Consider the following 14,372-nt stretch of genomic DNA (forward strand, 5'->3'; position numbering starts at 1 on the left):
GTGGCTGCACTCAGGACTTCCCTTGGCCCCGGGCAGGAATGCAGCTGTCGTTAACTGCCCAGCAGCTCTGACTCTGGCTGAATCCTGGCACGGCTGGGCTCTGTGTGTCTGTGATCTGCAGAGCGGACGGTGGAAAACAGGAAAGGTGCCATGGGTTGTCTAACATGCCTGATGAAACTTATGCTTCGTCTGCCAAGGTAAAGGTTAGGAATGAATATCGAAGTCTGGGGGCGGGAGCCACATGCTTGTTACTGGCGATTAGATTTAAAGGAGACTTGGAAATAAAATGTCAGTGTCGGAAGGGACTTTAGTGTTCCTGGTTCCAAGCCACTAATTTGACGAATGAGGAAAAGAGTGCATGGGGCGAGTACAGCAAGGACAATCCATGGGTGAGTGGCAAAGCAGGGGCAGGGTCCTTCCTGCTGCACAGCACTGTCATTGCTGAGTTGAGCGTTGACGGGGTCCTGTGCAAAACCTTCTTTCACAATGATAATGAGAATTCCCAGCCTACATAGCCCTTTGATATTCTTTATGTAGTCCTTACAACAACTCTTGATGTGGCCAGGCCAGGGTTATTGTCCACATTCTGTGGGTTAAGAATAAGGGGCTCACAGAGGTGAATGAGTCAGGGCTGATTTGCATGTACAGTGTAGTTGAGCACACGGATTCGTAGGTGTGCTGTGTACACCTGCGCATCAGGTGCTTGGGTCTGTGCCATCTCCTCTGCCTGGAAAGTCACCCACCCCTGCTTCCCCTGTAGTTCAAGGGTTACTTCCTTTAACAATTGTTTTCTAACTGTTCCTGTGTGAGATGGGTGCCTCTCCTAGGAGGAAACTGCCTCTTCTGGATCCCAAGATCCTCTGGAAGGTGGCATCCCCACCCCACCTTGGAAGCTGGGAACCCCCCAGCCCGGCCCAGCCACCTCCCGTGTCTGGGATTGAGTCCGCTGCTGTTCTTTCTCTCACCACGTTATACTGCATTTGCCACACTCCTCTGAGGCTGCAGCATTCTTGAAAGCAGGGATTATGTCTTGCATCTTTCAAGTACCAAAGTCTGGCTTCTTGCAGGCCTGAGTCCGCTGCTGTTCTTTCTCTCACCACGTTATACTGCATTTGCCACACTCCTCTGAGGCTGCAGCCTTCTTGAAAGCAGGGATTATGTCTTGCATCTTTCAAGTACCAAAGTCTGGCTTCTTGCAGGCATTTTGTAAATGTGTGTTTACTCAATAATGACTTTTTTAGAGTCAGGATCTTAACTCAGGCCCTCTTATGCTGTCACCTCCTGCTTCTTTTAGGACTGTGACTTACAGAACTAGAAAGTAGGAAAAAGCCCCTCCTAGGAGTGGACTACGTCCCCCACAGAGGTCAATCTATTTCCAATTATGAAAAAAAAACCACTCAAAGCACATCAGCTCTGCTCCTGCTGCCCTTGTGACAAAACCTCATTAAAGAAGGATTTCTGGATTTTCCTCATCTCACTGGGCACAAGCTGGAAAAATTTAGCCAAGACTGAAGGAAGCTTGGGGAGTGCTTAGAAGGAGTGCCTACAGTCACTTACATCTGCAACATGAGAAAAAGACAAAAGGGAGACATGATAAAAATAGAGCAAATGAGAGACTTGCTTAGATATGAGGTGGCAAGCAGTTTGTGATGGACGTGGACGGTTCCTGGTCATTTGTTTGACTCACGGTTGTGGTTGGCTCTGGATAGTGCTCACATGGACCCAGCCTCATGAAGGAGGAGACCATCCGACTCCAGTACACACGGGCTGGGCTGCGTGCCCTTTCCCTAAACTCTCACGAGAATCTACAACAGAATAGATTGTTTCCCTGCTCATTTCAGGCATGTCTGAGTGGCAGTGACCTCTTAGCCCCATAAATTTGTCCCATGTGTCATTTTATGTCAGTGTGTGGGCGTTTTGATTTATAGGAATTAACCTTGAGCAAAATGTGTCTTGTACTACAGCAGGATCAGGGTAGGGAAAAACTGGTGGTGAGATTTGAGGGGACTAGGGAGAAACAGTCTCTTCTAATACGATCATACAATGTTTCCTTGTATCTTCTAATGTATGGTGTTCCATTGAATTTTAAAAGAAATAACGCATTTTTTTTGATAAAAATGATACATGCATATTATGCAAAATTTAATTAATACATTAAAGTATAGAAAAAATATCTGAAAAACTCCCAAGTTCCACCAAAAGGACATAATCATTGGTGACATTTGGTGAACATCCTTTTAGATACTCCCTATGTGGATGTATTGGAAGACATATGGATGGCCAGAATAATTTTAGAAAAATGAGCTTATACAATTTATTATATTTTAGAAAGAATTAAGTTAATTAAAAAATTTTAATTGAGAAATAAGAAACACATGAATTGACTTTACTTACATACATATTTTCTATAGCATTTAAAAATTTTCATTACATTCTTTTAAATTTTACATTTTTAAGAAGACTAAAATTCCCCATAATTTCCAATATTTGTGGAATCTCAGAACTGGAAAGAAGGTCAACAACAAGTCATTCGTTGCAGGTTTTTGCTTTCAGGTAGATGCACAGCAACTTGCTGAGCTTATTTTAAAGCTATTTTTAAAGAACTCAAGGGATGAAGGCTCCCACTGCTTTCTCAGTAGATGTCCAATGCTGAATCATCCTTCTGACCAATGAGCGTTTGACCTGCAATACGGTGCTATGATTTTCTTTTTGTATTTCTGTGGAGATCAAATTGTTCAAAATCAAAATTATTCTTTTTTGCATGACTTACCAGCTAAAAGATTTGTAATTTTCACATTGAGTTCATCTCTCTGATGAACTGAGTTGTTGCCATTAAAAGGGAGAGGGTATTTTGCAGAAAAGGGTGGGTGGTGAGCGAGTGGGTGGGGTTGCATGTCGCAGTATCAGGAGTCAGAGGGAGTCCTGTCCACAGCTGTCATTGACTGGCCACAGTTTGTGCCTTTTAAAGACAATCATTCCATCACTGAAGCATTTTATAGGCACCCTCTTCTTTATAGTAAGAGAAGAATGGCCAAAATGATCCCCAAATACATTTTTACTATGCATGACAGTTCAGAACAGATAATTTGTAGATCTTCAGGCAAAATTGCTATGTCATTATCCTATGATTTGGAGGGTTACATAAAAAGATTAGACATTTATAGAAATAAAACACAGCTTCTCCAGTCACATCAGATTGGACATTTCACAGGTGCCTCAGTTTATCAAAGCGTGGCCAAATAAAAAGATAAACCATTTCCTCATATTTCTATTTGTCCAGGTAAAAGGGTCCAACAGATGGAAGATTGGAGTTATGAAGTAGTCAATACAGCATTCTGGACTAGGGGGAAAAGGAAGCTCAACTTAAAGTTGCTTTCTAACAGAATCTGTGTACAGTGACTGACACACAAGGAAAAATACTTTTAAAAAACCACACGCAGGCAAAAAAAGTTTTAATATCATGGAAAGAAGTTTTCTCAAATGAGAGGTAATGAGATAACTATGGCAGAACGCTTCTTAATTTGAATTTTAAAAGCAAGAGAATTAGAAAAAGATGCAGAGGTGGACAGGGCATTGTTAATGACTACCACTGCAGGTTTAAATTAAAGTGATTTTTTTAATATTACAAAAAAGATAATTCCCATAATTATTCCCATAATTGGGAAGGGGCAAGAGCTCCCAGGTAATGGAATCAAAAAGAGCTGAAAAGACAATAGGTTTAAATTAAAGTGATTTTTTTAATATTACAAAAAAGATACCCATAATTGGGAAGGGGCAAGAGCTCCCAGGTAATGGAATCAAAAAGAGCTGAAAAGACAAATCCTGTAGAATTTTCCAAATTCTGAATTTTGCTGGTTGTATCCCCATGTTATTTTTAAAACCATGTTCTTCTGACCCCTGTATTTCTTATAAGGTAGTAATTAGATCTAAAGGCTTTTATTAGGTTCAGGTTTGACTTATTTTGGCCAGAGCACTTCATAGAGTGTTGCATATTTCCTGTTCATGCTGTAACAAAGTGACTTATATCAGCCTTACCTGACATTGATGCTTAAGCTCTGGTAGCATCTTATCCACCGGGAAAATTTTCCCAACTGAAAATCTGCACAGTGTTTCAATTGAAGCTGAGATTTTAAATTTGGAATTCAATGCATAGACTTCAGGATGTTAGTAAAATCTCTAAAACTTTTTGCAAAATCTCTGCATGTTCATATGCTCATTTTTCTGAGAAAGAGGAGTTTTCACGAACTTTTCAAAGGAGTACATAAATTGAAAACATTAGAATCCAATGATGTAAAACTTCCCTCTGTTAACCTCTAAGTACCATTAATAAAATGTTTAGGATTTTCATGTTTTATAGGAACATGATATTGGACTTTAAAATGAGCTATATTTGCGATCTGTTTCATACCCTTCATTTTACAGTCAAAGAAACAGTGTTCAAAATAGGGTAAGTATCTCCAGCAAGGGCCTGGGGGCAAATTAATAGCAGAGCTGGGACGGTATTTATATTGCTGTTGAGCTCCTGGTTCTCTCTACTTTTTTTTTTTTAAGCCATAGAGATGATGCTTTAGGTTCACTAAAATTTTTGCAGTTGTGAGGTGTTGATTCAAGTCCGTGTTCATTTACAGCTATGTTTAAAATGTTTTTATTGTTTTTTCCTCATACACCCAAACTATGCATTTTGTCTCTAATTCCGTTGTTGGTTAAACTCCATAGCCACAAATAATCTGAATTAAAATCCTCTAATTTATCTCATTGAGTGACTAATTTTACTAAGAGTTTACTTTAGAGGTGCTCTGGTTTTTTGAATAGAAAGACTAATAAAACATGATTCCGAGTTTTAAGAATCCATCAGTCTCTGGATCTGAGGGTTTTGCTTTGTTTGTTTTTTTCTTAACTCGGTATTCTGCCAAGTGACAACATATGAGGGTCTGCTCTGGGGGGTTTAGAAGCAGTTACTCATTTTTGCCCATTTATACATTGGATTCAGAGCACTTGCCATTGTTCAGGGAGGGAGCAATTCAGCCTCATCACCGACAGAGAAAGCCTCTTTTTCCTGGTTGTCAAGGTTTTTTTCACCTGGTCGTGATGAAGTCATCCTCTTTGAGTGACATATTTATCATTTAGTACCTTGGTGTAAGCCTGGGAAGAATGGGTCGGCCTGTCCCATGATTCTGGGAGTGGAGCCTCATTTCTCATCATCGCCCTCAGAGAAGGGGGCCCCTCCTCCGTCCTTCCAGTTTCCTCTCCCCCCTGACAGCACATCTTTCTGGGGAGGGAAGCGATAACTTCTCTGAAAGGAGTGCCACTCTGTCTTAAGTCTGACACTCTGACTTAAGCCTGGTTTTAGAAAGATCCTCACAGGTCCTTTTGCACTACCTTTGGCACGCCACCAGGCCTGTTGAGGTGAGTTTGTTCATTTAAGGTGACAGAATAAAAACAGATCCCAACTAGTGGGTGGGGAGTGCTAAGGCAGAACTAAAATGGTTTCACTCTTCCTTTTCTTTTTATTATCACCTTAATCCGACCAACGTGGCAGGTGATCAAATAAATCCTTTCTACAAAGATGGTTGTCATGAACAATCCTTAAATGAGCCCACACGATAGCTTGAGTGCTCACTGGGCGTTACTTTCTTTTGCCATATAAGGAGACGTTTTGAGTAACTGTGGTGTCGGTTTGCTGAGGCGTCATCTCATACAATTTGCTGAAATCTGTCTTCGTAGCCTTTACATTTAGCCCAGTGTGGTTCGTGTTTTGGCAGAGCCAGTGTGTGAGGGCTATGGAAGGTCTTGGGCCCACAGGATTCTTCCCCACTTAACAGTTGTTGGTGTCTGAAATGCAGCTATTTGTTTGTTTGGTTCATCAAAATTTTGCTTCTTATTCGAAAACAAACCTTGATACACTGTTTGCCTTTTCATTCATTCATTCATTCATCAAATATTTACTGAATATTTGAGTGAGTACAGAAGAGAGGGCAGGGAGTAAAGAACAGCACAACAAGATGAAGCTGGCCCTGCACATAGATGCCAGGTTGTTCTGGGTTCTGCCAAGTATTTCGATCTTCAACCTAAGAGGCATGCTGTGCTGTGATCATATTGGTAATTCAAAAAGATAATTCTAGCTGTCCTGTAGAGAATGAATGAGAGCAAGTGTGAACATGTGGGGACAGCTGGGAGGCTATTGCACCTGTCCAGAAGAGAGAGAACAGTGGTTTACTTACCTCTTTGTAGAAGAATAATATAGTGAAATATGCATGGGTAGAGTAAGTAGCATGAAAAGGAAGACGTCATAATGAACCTCAATTTATTATTGATTTTTATGGCGCCCATGGTGTGTGTATGCTGCATTTGTCTATTCAACAGGATTATATAATTAGCACAGTGTTTATTATGCTGTCTTGAACTGTACCCAACTTACATGACCTAATCAGTGTGCTTTTAGACATGAAGTCGAGTTTGGCTAAAGTATCCTTTTGTTCAAAGCTCTCAACTTGTTTTATGGACAAATAACTACTATGATGGACTCTTTTTCTGTAGATGAAAGAATTAAAGCAGTGAAAGGAAAAACACTTGCCTGAGGTTGTCCAGTGAGTCAGCAGCAGGGGAGCAGTAGAACCGGCATCTGCATATCCACTGGCTTTGTGTTTCATTGATGGGCCAACAGAGCCTTCATGTGTGATCACAGTGTCTTCACACTGCACCTCTAGGGCTCTCCTTTCTGTATTTGGGAACGCTGTTACCTATTTTACTGCTTATAAATGACTAATCACAGCTTGACTTTTAGTTTGGGAAAAAGGTATATTTTTCCCTCTTCTTTCCTTTGATTTGGAATGCTTGATTTTCAAAGCTCTATGTTTTTCATTTCGAAAAAATTATTTTCCTTTTAAAAAATCACCTCAGTGATGACCTTTTCTATATCTTTGTTGCAGGGCTGACTAGTGGAAAGGATTTTGGGTGGGGGTTTAAAGTCTCTGCTCTGCTGTCTCAATGGTCTCAATGCTCTTATCATGAAAACGAGACTATGACTAATTTCCCCTGTAATTCACAGGGTTGTTGTGGGAAGCAAATGGGTTAATGTACATACATGAGCTTTGTAATTGCTATGTAATATGTACATATAGGCTAAGTAGGTGGTATGTACTGTATATAAATGGTCATGTATTCTGTACCGTACATACCTGAGCTATGTAATCTGCAGGCAGTTATACACGTGATCTGTGTAATCAGCAAGCAGCATACACACACAAGCTATGTAATAGGTCTGTAGTGTACATACACGAGCTTTGCAATCTGTAGATTCCGGTGCACAGATGAGGGCAGAAGATGATGATGATTGTAAACACCCTGGTCTACCCTGCAGTCATGATGCCAAACATGTGGACAGGGAGGCTGGTAAAGTTGTCCAAGGGCTAGATTAAAAATACTAGCCTAAAAGACATACTTCTGTCTCCAGATGAAGTCAGAGAGAAACATTAACTGCAGGAGCTTACATTTTTTAAGCACAGTTCATGTAAAGGTCAGTCTAGATTTATGCTGATGCATATTCTGGTTCAAGTCCCAACTCTGCCATCTGCTACCCAACCCCTCAGTCCTCAATTTCCACAACTGTGAACTGAGATTGATGGAGTTATTGTGGGAATTACAGTAAATAATCTATGCATTACACATAAAATGTGCTCAATGCTACTGTTATTAAAATATATTTGTGTGCGTGTGTATGTGTTAGAATACTCTGTTTTGGTCAGGTCACATAAAATTTGGATACAGTTTGCTTGCTGTGAAGTTATATATATTTTATAAAATTCTCTAAACTTACAACACTTATTTCCATATCCTTGGTGCCTTTTAAATTCTCACTTTTTGTAGAATTATTATGTATCAACTAAAAATACATACACGCATACATACCTACATTCTCACTATTCTATATAAATTATATCCTAAATATAGTATCCAATTTTTTGTTTTGGTATATTTTATTTTTACTCTTACTGTGTTATCTGTTTAAAGTTATTTATACTTTAGGACGGGTACTATTTCCACTCTGAGGAAGTTACCAGAACATTCCATATGTTATGTCGTGTTATAAAAACTGTGGTTCATGTAGGGAGGAACACCGTGAGCTCATCTTACAGTTCCTCCCTAGCAAAGCTTGAATTTGGGTTATTTCTTCTGGGCAGGTGGGAGCCATTCCCGGATGCCTTTTGCACGATTTCACTCGCATTCTTTCCCTTCTATCTGTCTCTCTTCCTCATTGCCCCCAAGACATGGCTCTTGCTTTTTTTTTCTCATTTGTTCTCTCCTTTCTGTCCTGGAATTATAGGAATGGTCAAGGGAGAGTGGCCAAAATTGGCTGGAGGGACAGAATCATTCCGGCGAGTTGTTTTTGTTCACACTGAGATCATAAGAAGTCAATTAGGGAATAAATTCTTGCAAAGGGTATATTGGGTTAAAAAAAAAAAAAAAGGAAGTGGTGGTTTTGCATGCTGGCTACAAGTGCAGGGTCTGGATTCCCACAGTCCTGGGTTCGAATTCTGGCTCTCACTCTGACTTTCCCTGTGACCCCGGTAACTTATGAATCTCTGACCCCTCACATTCCTCATCTGTAAAATGAGTAGTTGTATAGAAAATGCACGTAGAGAACACAACACTTTGGCACATTGTAAGTGCTCAGTAAATGTTAATTGTTGTGATTGTTGCTATGAGAAGATGACCCCAGAAGGTCATGAACTATGTAAACATACTTTACATCTACAAACTATTAGTTGAGACATAGCCTTAAGTATTCGAGTTTACTATCCTTCACATCAGTTGTGTTCCTCGAGGCTTGAAGTACAATATGAAAACTTGATTGGTTGGTGGATTTAAACACTCATGACTTTATTATTATACACATCAACCTCCAGTTTTAGTCTTGGTGTTTTAAAGAGATAATATATGGGATCTCTCACTCCCTATCTTTCTTTGACTTTCCTTTGGTTTAATTGTAAGCAAGTGTGGTAGGCAGAATAATGGCCCCCCAAAGATGTCCATGTCCTAATACCTAGAACCTGTGAATAGACTATGTTACGTGGCAAAGGGGAGTCAGGTTGCAAATAGAGTTAAGGTTGCTAACCAGTTGGCCTTGAAATAGGCAGAGTGCTCTGAATCAGTCAGGCAGCCTTTAAAAGTGGAAGGGGGAGGCAGAAGATTCCGTCAGTGTTGGAGAAGGAGGTGTGATGCACAGAGTTCACAGTTATGGGATTGCTGACTTTGAAGATGGAGATGGGACACAAGCCAAGGAATGTGGGCATCTTCTAGAAGCTGGAAAAGGCAAGAAAACGAATTCTCCCCTAGGACCTCCAGGAAGGAACACAGACCTCCTGACACTTTGATTTTAGCCCAGTGAGATCTGAGTTAAACTTTTGAAATAGAGAACATTAAGATAATAAATATATGTTGTTTCGAGCCACTAAATTCATGGTAAATTTTCACAGTGGCATTAGAAAGTTAATACTGAAAGTATGTGTATGTTTTTTTTTGGGGGGGCACACAGTAGGAACTCTGTTGATTGATTTTTTGCTGAAGATCAAGTCAAGGTGAATAGAATATTTTTTCCATGTAATTTATAAAACACATATTTTCAATGCACGTATTTAGTATGGATCTTTAATTATTAGCATAACAGCCAAGATGTTTATAGCGGCTGTATTTCATAAACCCCAAATAAGCTAAATTACAGGCAGATTTTTTTCCTATTTTCAAATTAATTTATTTAATATACTTCACAAAATTATAGAATTTAAGTCACATTTAATCAAACATTTTACAAATGATTTCTATTTAAAATTATAAACCTACATGAAATCAAGATGTTTCTAAGGATCAGGACACATAGGAATCATAATTAGGGCAGATGTGAATACTTGCCTTTTATTTGTAACCCAAGCCTACCTCCCTCCTGATCTCTTCCTTCATCCACAGCTCTTGAACTTCTCTACGGACATTCCTCTCAGATGGAGCTACCTGACCCATGGGTTTCTTCATCACTAATTGCTATTTACTGCATAGGCTTCATATCATTGCTATGAAGAGATGGTGTTGTCACTGGGGCACTGGACATGGTTCCTGCAATCCAGTCCCACTGGGCATTCTTTTCCATCTGGGTGAGCTCCAAATGACCTCTTGGCTTTTCTCACTCTGACCATGAGAGCATACCTATTTTGCTCTTTCTTTCTTCTTTTGTCTGTTTCTCCCAGTGCCTGCCCTGAATTCACATAGTATCTTCTACTTCTATCTAAACCTATTGCATTTGATTTCACTTCTGATTACTCTGCTCACTGCCCCCACCCCCCGCCCGCAACAATTTGTACCTTTCTTAAAAGGCATCTGGGGGTGGACTTTGGATAGCCCATCCTATCACCTTTGAGTCCTGTTAATTTTATGATGGATCAAAACCAGAAAGTCCTTTGCAGCTTCAGCCACCTCCAATTGCTGATGAAGCCACAGGGTGTTCATTGGAAACTTAAATGTCTGGCAGCTGTGGTTTCAACCCTGTGCTCACCATGAACATGAACAGGATTAGAAATGAGACCTATGATTTCTTGATGCTTCTCCAATCAAGAGGTCTTGGTTTTATATCTCGTGTAGCAGAGCTATACTGTGCCAATCTTCAAACAGTAAACTTCACATGAACCCAACAACCTAACTGCTGCAGTTAGAATGAGATGAGGTGGAGATGCTGTCGAGTTAGGTCATCTGGACTCCAAGGCAGACCTTCCCAGGATGACACTCCTTCATGAAGTCACAGTCGTCTCTGCCTGTTCTCAGGCTGGTGGGTTCAGAAGCACTGTTTTTATTAGGGCACCAGAACCAACGGGATTCTCAGGAGCTGACTCACAGTAATTGAACTTTCAAGTGCCAGATGAATGATCCACAATGCAAACTTATGAATCTAACATTGAGAGGTGATCCATTCTGCAACCATAGAGTTCCCATCTGCAAATCAGAGCACCTTCTTTGTCGTGTCTGAGAGTTGGAGAAACCAAATTGTAATGTGAGGGTTTTCTTTGGCAAAAATGGAAGCAGAAGAGAGATGTGGGGTCTTAAGAAATGAGACCTGAATAATTGCCCTAACTCATACAATACATAAAATACAGAACACATACGATTGTGTTCAACATCTCTCCTTCCTGGATTGGGCTGGATATAAACACTGTTGAGTTGTGCATTTGGGGCTCACTTTCTTCAGACCTCTATGACAAGTACTATGTCTCTAATTCTTTATGTCTTTGATTAGGCTACATATATTACATTGTCAAATTTGAGTAATCACTTAAGGGATTGAACATTTGGAGTATCGAAAATATGCATTGTTCAAATTTCAACTTTACCATTTACTAACAGTGTGACACTGGGCAAATTACTTATCTTCTGTAAGCCTTGGTTCACTTGTTAGTAAAGTGGGAATAATAATAGTATTATAGGGCTATTATGAGAATTGAGTGAGAAAATTCATGTAAAGCTCTTGGCACAAGGTCTGAGGCATACCATTCAATCAATTTTTAATTGAATTAGAGAAGCATTGCTCCTTCTACTTTTCGGCCCTAGGAGGCGCTGTGGCTTTGGCACTGTCTGATCACTGATTTCATGTCAGCTGTACTGTATTAACCCTGAAGGTTTTGCCGGAGCCTTCCTGCTGCTTTCTCTACTGACCCATAACCTGACTCCAGGGGACATTGGGAGCACAAGGGACTAGGGCAACAGGCATTGTACTAGGAGAAGGGCCATCAGTCCTATTTGAATTGCTCTGTCATTTCAGTTCTTCACAAAAGTGATTCTATACACAGGGCTGACGTCAAGCTGTTCTCCCTCTTCCTCCTGGGCCATCTTCTTCCTATTGGCTTCTAAAGAGGATGGACGTTGATATATCATAGGGAGGTGCTTTCCATCTGAGTTTCATGACATTCTGGAAAATAGGAGAGTTGGGTCTTCATATGGCCATTGTGTCACTCAGCTTTCCACCAAAAAGAAAGGTTCTGTCCTTCCTTCAGCTAGTACTTTCATTAGTTATCAGCATGGTTTTGCATGGCTGTGCGATTGTCAGCTCATGTGAGATGACTTATTAACTCTAGTGTGATTGTTTTGCCAATTGAATGTCGTCCTTCCTTCAGCTAGTACTTTCATTAGTTATCAGCATGGTTTTGCATGGCTGTGTGATTGTCAGCTCATGTGAGATGACTTATTAACTCTAGTGTGATTGTTTTGCCAATTGAATGTAAGCTTCTCAAAGAAGCATAATGAAATCTCACTAGCAATGTTACTGTAGGGTGCCAGGCATGCTCTAAGAGCTTTGCATGCATTAATCAATGTCATCTCAATCCTATGACGTAGATGCTATTAATAGCCTCATTTTAAAGGTGAGGAAGTAGAGATAGAGAGGTTACGTAACTTGCTCAAGATCTCACACACAGTAGGTGGCAGGGCTGGGGATCAGACTCAGAGGGTCTAGATTCAGGTATCTGTGCTTAATCAATATGAGATTCTGCTTCTTGGCCAGAGTTCTCTTCTAGCTTTTTTCTAATGTCTTAGCATGGGTCACTTATTCTAAATTTTCATTCTACTCTTTTTCTACCTCAAGTTACAGAATCCTCTTAAATGGGTTGTAGTTTTGTTTGCCTTCCATGTGAGACTTCTCTCTGCAACCACAGGAGCTCTGCTGGGAGGTGGGGTGGGGTGTCTCTCAGACAGTGGCAATGAAGGAGGAAGGCATAGTTATTTTTCTCTGATGGGTCAGGGGAAAATGAGCTGACAATCATTTAACTCCCATATAGTTGGGGACAGATAGTTCTCAACAACCAACTATGCAGATTTAGAGAAATTCAGCCCAAAGTATGGTTTCTCTCTAGGTCTTCTGGGTGTGTAGAGTGAAGTGGCTTCTTCAAGGGCCACATATACCAAGTGGGTAGGTACAACCCTCTCCAGGGTCATGCTGAGCATCTGCTAGGCCCACTGGGCCACCATTAGGAGCTGTGACATCAGAGGTTTTTGCCCCTGCATTAGAAGAAAGACCTTCTTGATTTTTTCTTTATAAAAGGATACAGAGAAGGGAACTCAAACCTACTCTCTTCCTAGATGACAGTACAAGAACTTACTGCCTGGGATGTTTTCTCCAGGTACCACTGGCGTGTCCACCTTGATTGTTATGTTGTTACAGATAGAGGAGGAGGATGGAGGGAGAATCAAGAAAACATATTCAGAAACTTTGCTACCGTGACACCTTTGTTGGGATGTTTAGAAATACTAGCATTACGTATTTTTCTCATGTGCATGTAAGTGGTGGCCTACAGCTTAAAAAGCATCGCCTAAGAAAACTCTCCAAATATGATGCTTGACTTGAATGGATAATTTCAGTTAAAGGAAGTCTTTTCAGTGTTGCCAAATAGGGTTGTTCCCGTTTGAACTGAATGTGTGGGTTGTTCCCATGAAGCTGTGAGTCATGCATGAACACACTGAACAGATATTTCCAGCCAGCCAAATAGCCAAAGGATTCATTTGCTATAAAAGACACTTGATTGCAGTGTTGAGACAACACGTTCCAGGCTCGCGTGTGCTGCTACTAACCCACGGCTCTGTGTCGCGGTGTGGACTGCCTCAGCCTAGAAATGCTTCCGCACACGGATGGTGCGATTCTCTTCTCTTCTGGGACACTTTCCTCTTGTCCTGTATTTTAATCTCTTTGCCCCTCCTCTCAATTAGAGAGGACATTTGCTTTTCATTATAAAAACCTTAATTTTAAATCAAAATGGGCAGAATTAAGATAAATCTACCCAGTCAATGGGTTCATTTCTGTTTAGAGTTAGATACTTTTCTCCATTGTTTGCTAAATGGAAATTATGGGAATTAATAATAACAACATACAGCAATTAGCTTCTAAAGAACATAAAGATCTCACTGATAGTATCTATTGCCTTTCAAAGACATCAGGGGGAGGACGAAGATGTTATTTCTGCTGTGATTTCCTATTCATAGATGTAGAAGACTAAACATAAAGTGACATCAAAGCACGTAAGACAAACTAAGGGTAGGAGACCTGAAGAGTCCATGGTGAGTGCCAGGAGTCCAAGCACAGAGAAGGTACACGATGCTCCCGAGAACCAGAGCCCACGGTCACCGTGTTGTGGCCCAGTGTTGTTTCCAGTAGACCTCACTCCTCTGCCGTCCCCCACAGATGTGGTGGGCAGTGAGAAGTGGAAGAAAGACCACTAGATTCTGTCACTGACCATATGGTCATGGACCAGTCACTGCTTTCTCTGGATATCTCTATCTCTGATATGAAAAGGCTATTAGCGGCCATCAAAATACCTTTGGACAAAGAGCATGATCAATGCTAA

This window comes from Galeopterus variegatus, unplaced genomic scaffold (genome assembly GCF_000696425.1).
Source record: "Galeopterus variegatus unplaced genomic scaffold, G_variegatus-3.0.2 Scaffold11490, whole genome shotgun sequence".
In the NCBI taxonomy this organism is placed as follows: domain Eukaryota; kingdom Metazoa; phylum Chordata; class Mammalia; order Dermoptera; family Cynocephalidae; genus Galeopterus; species Galeopterus variegatus.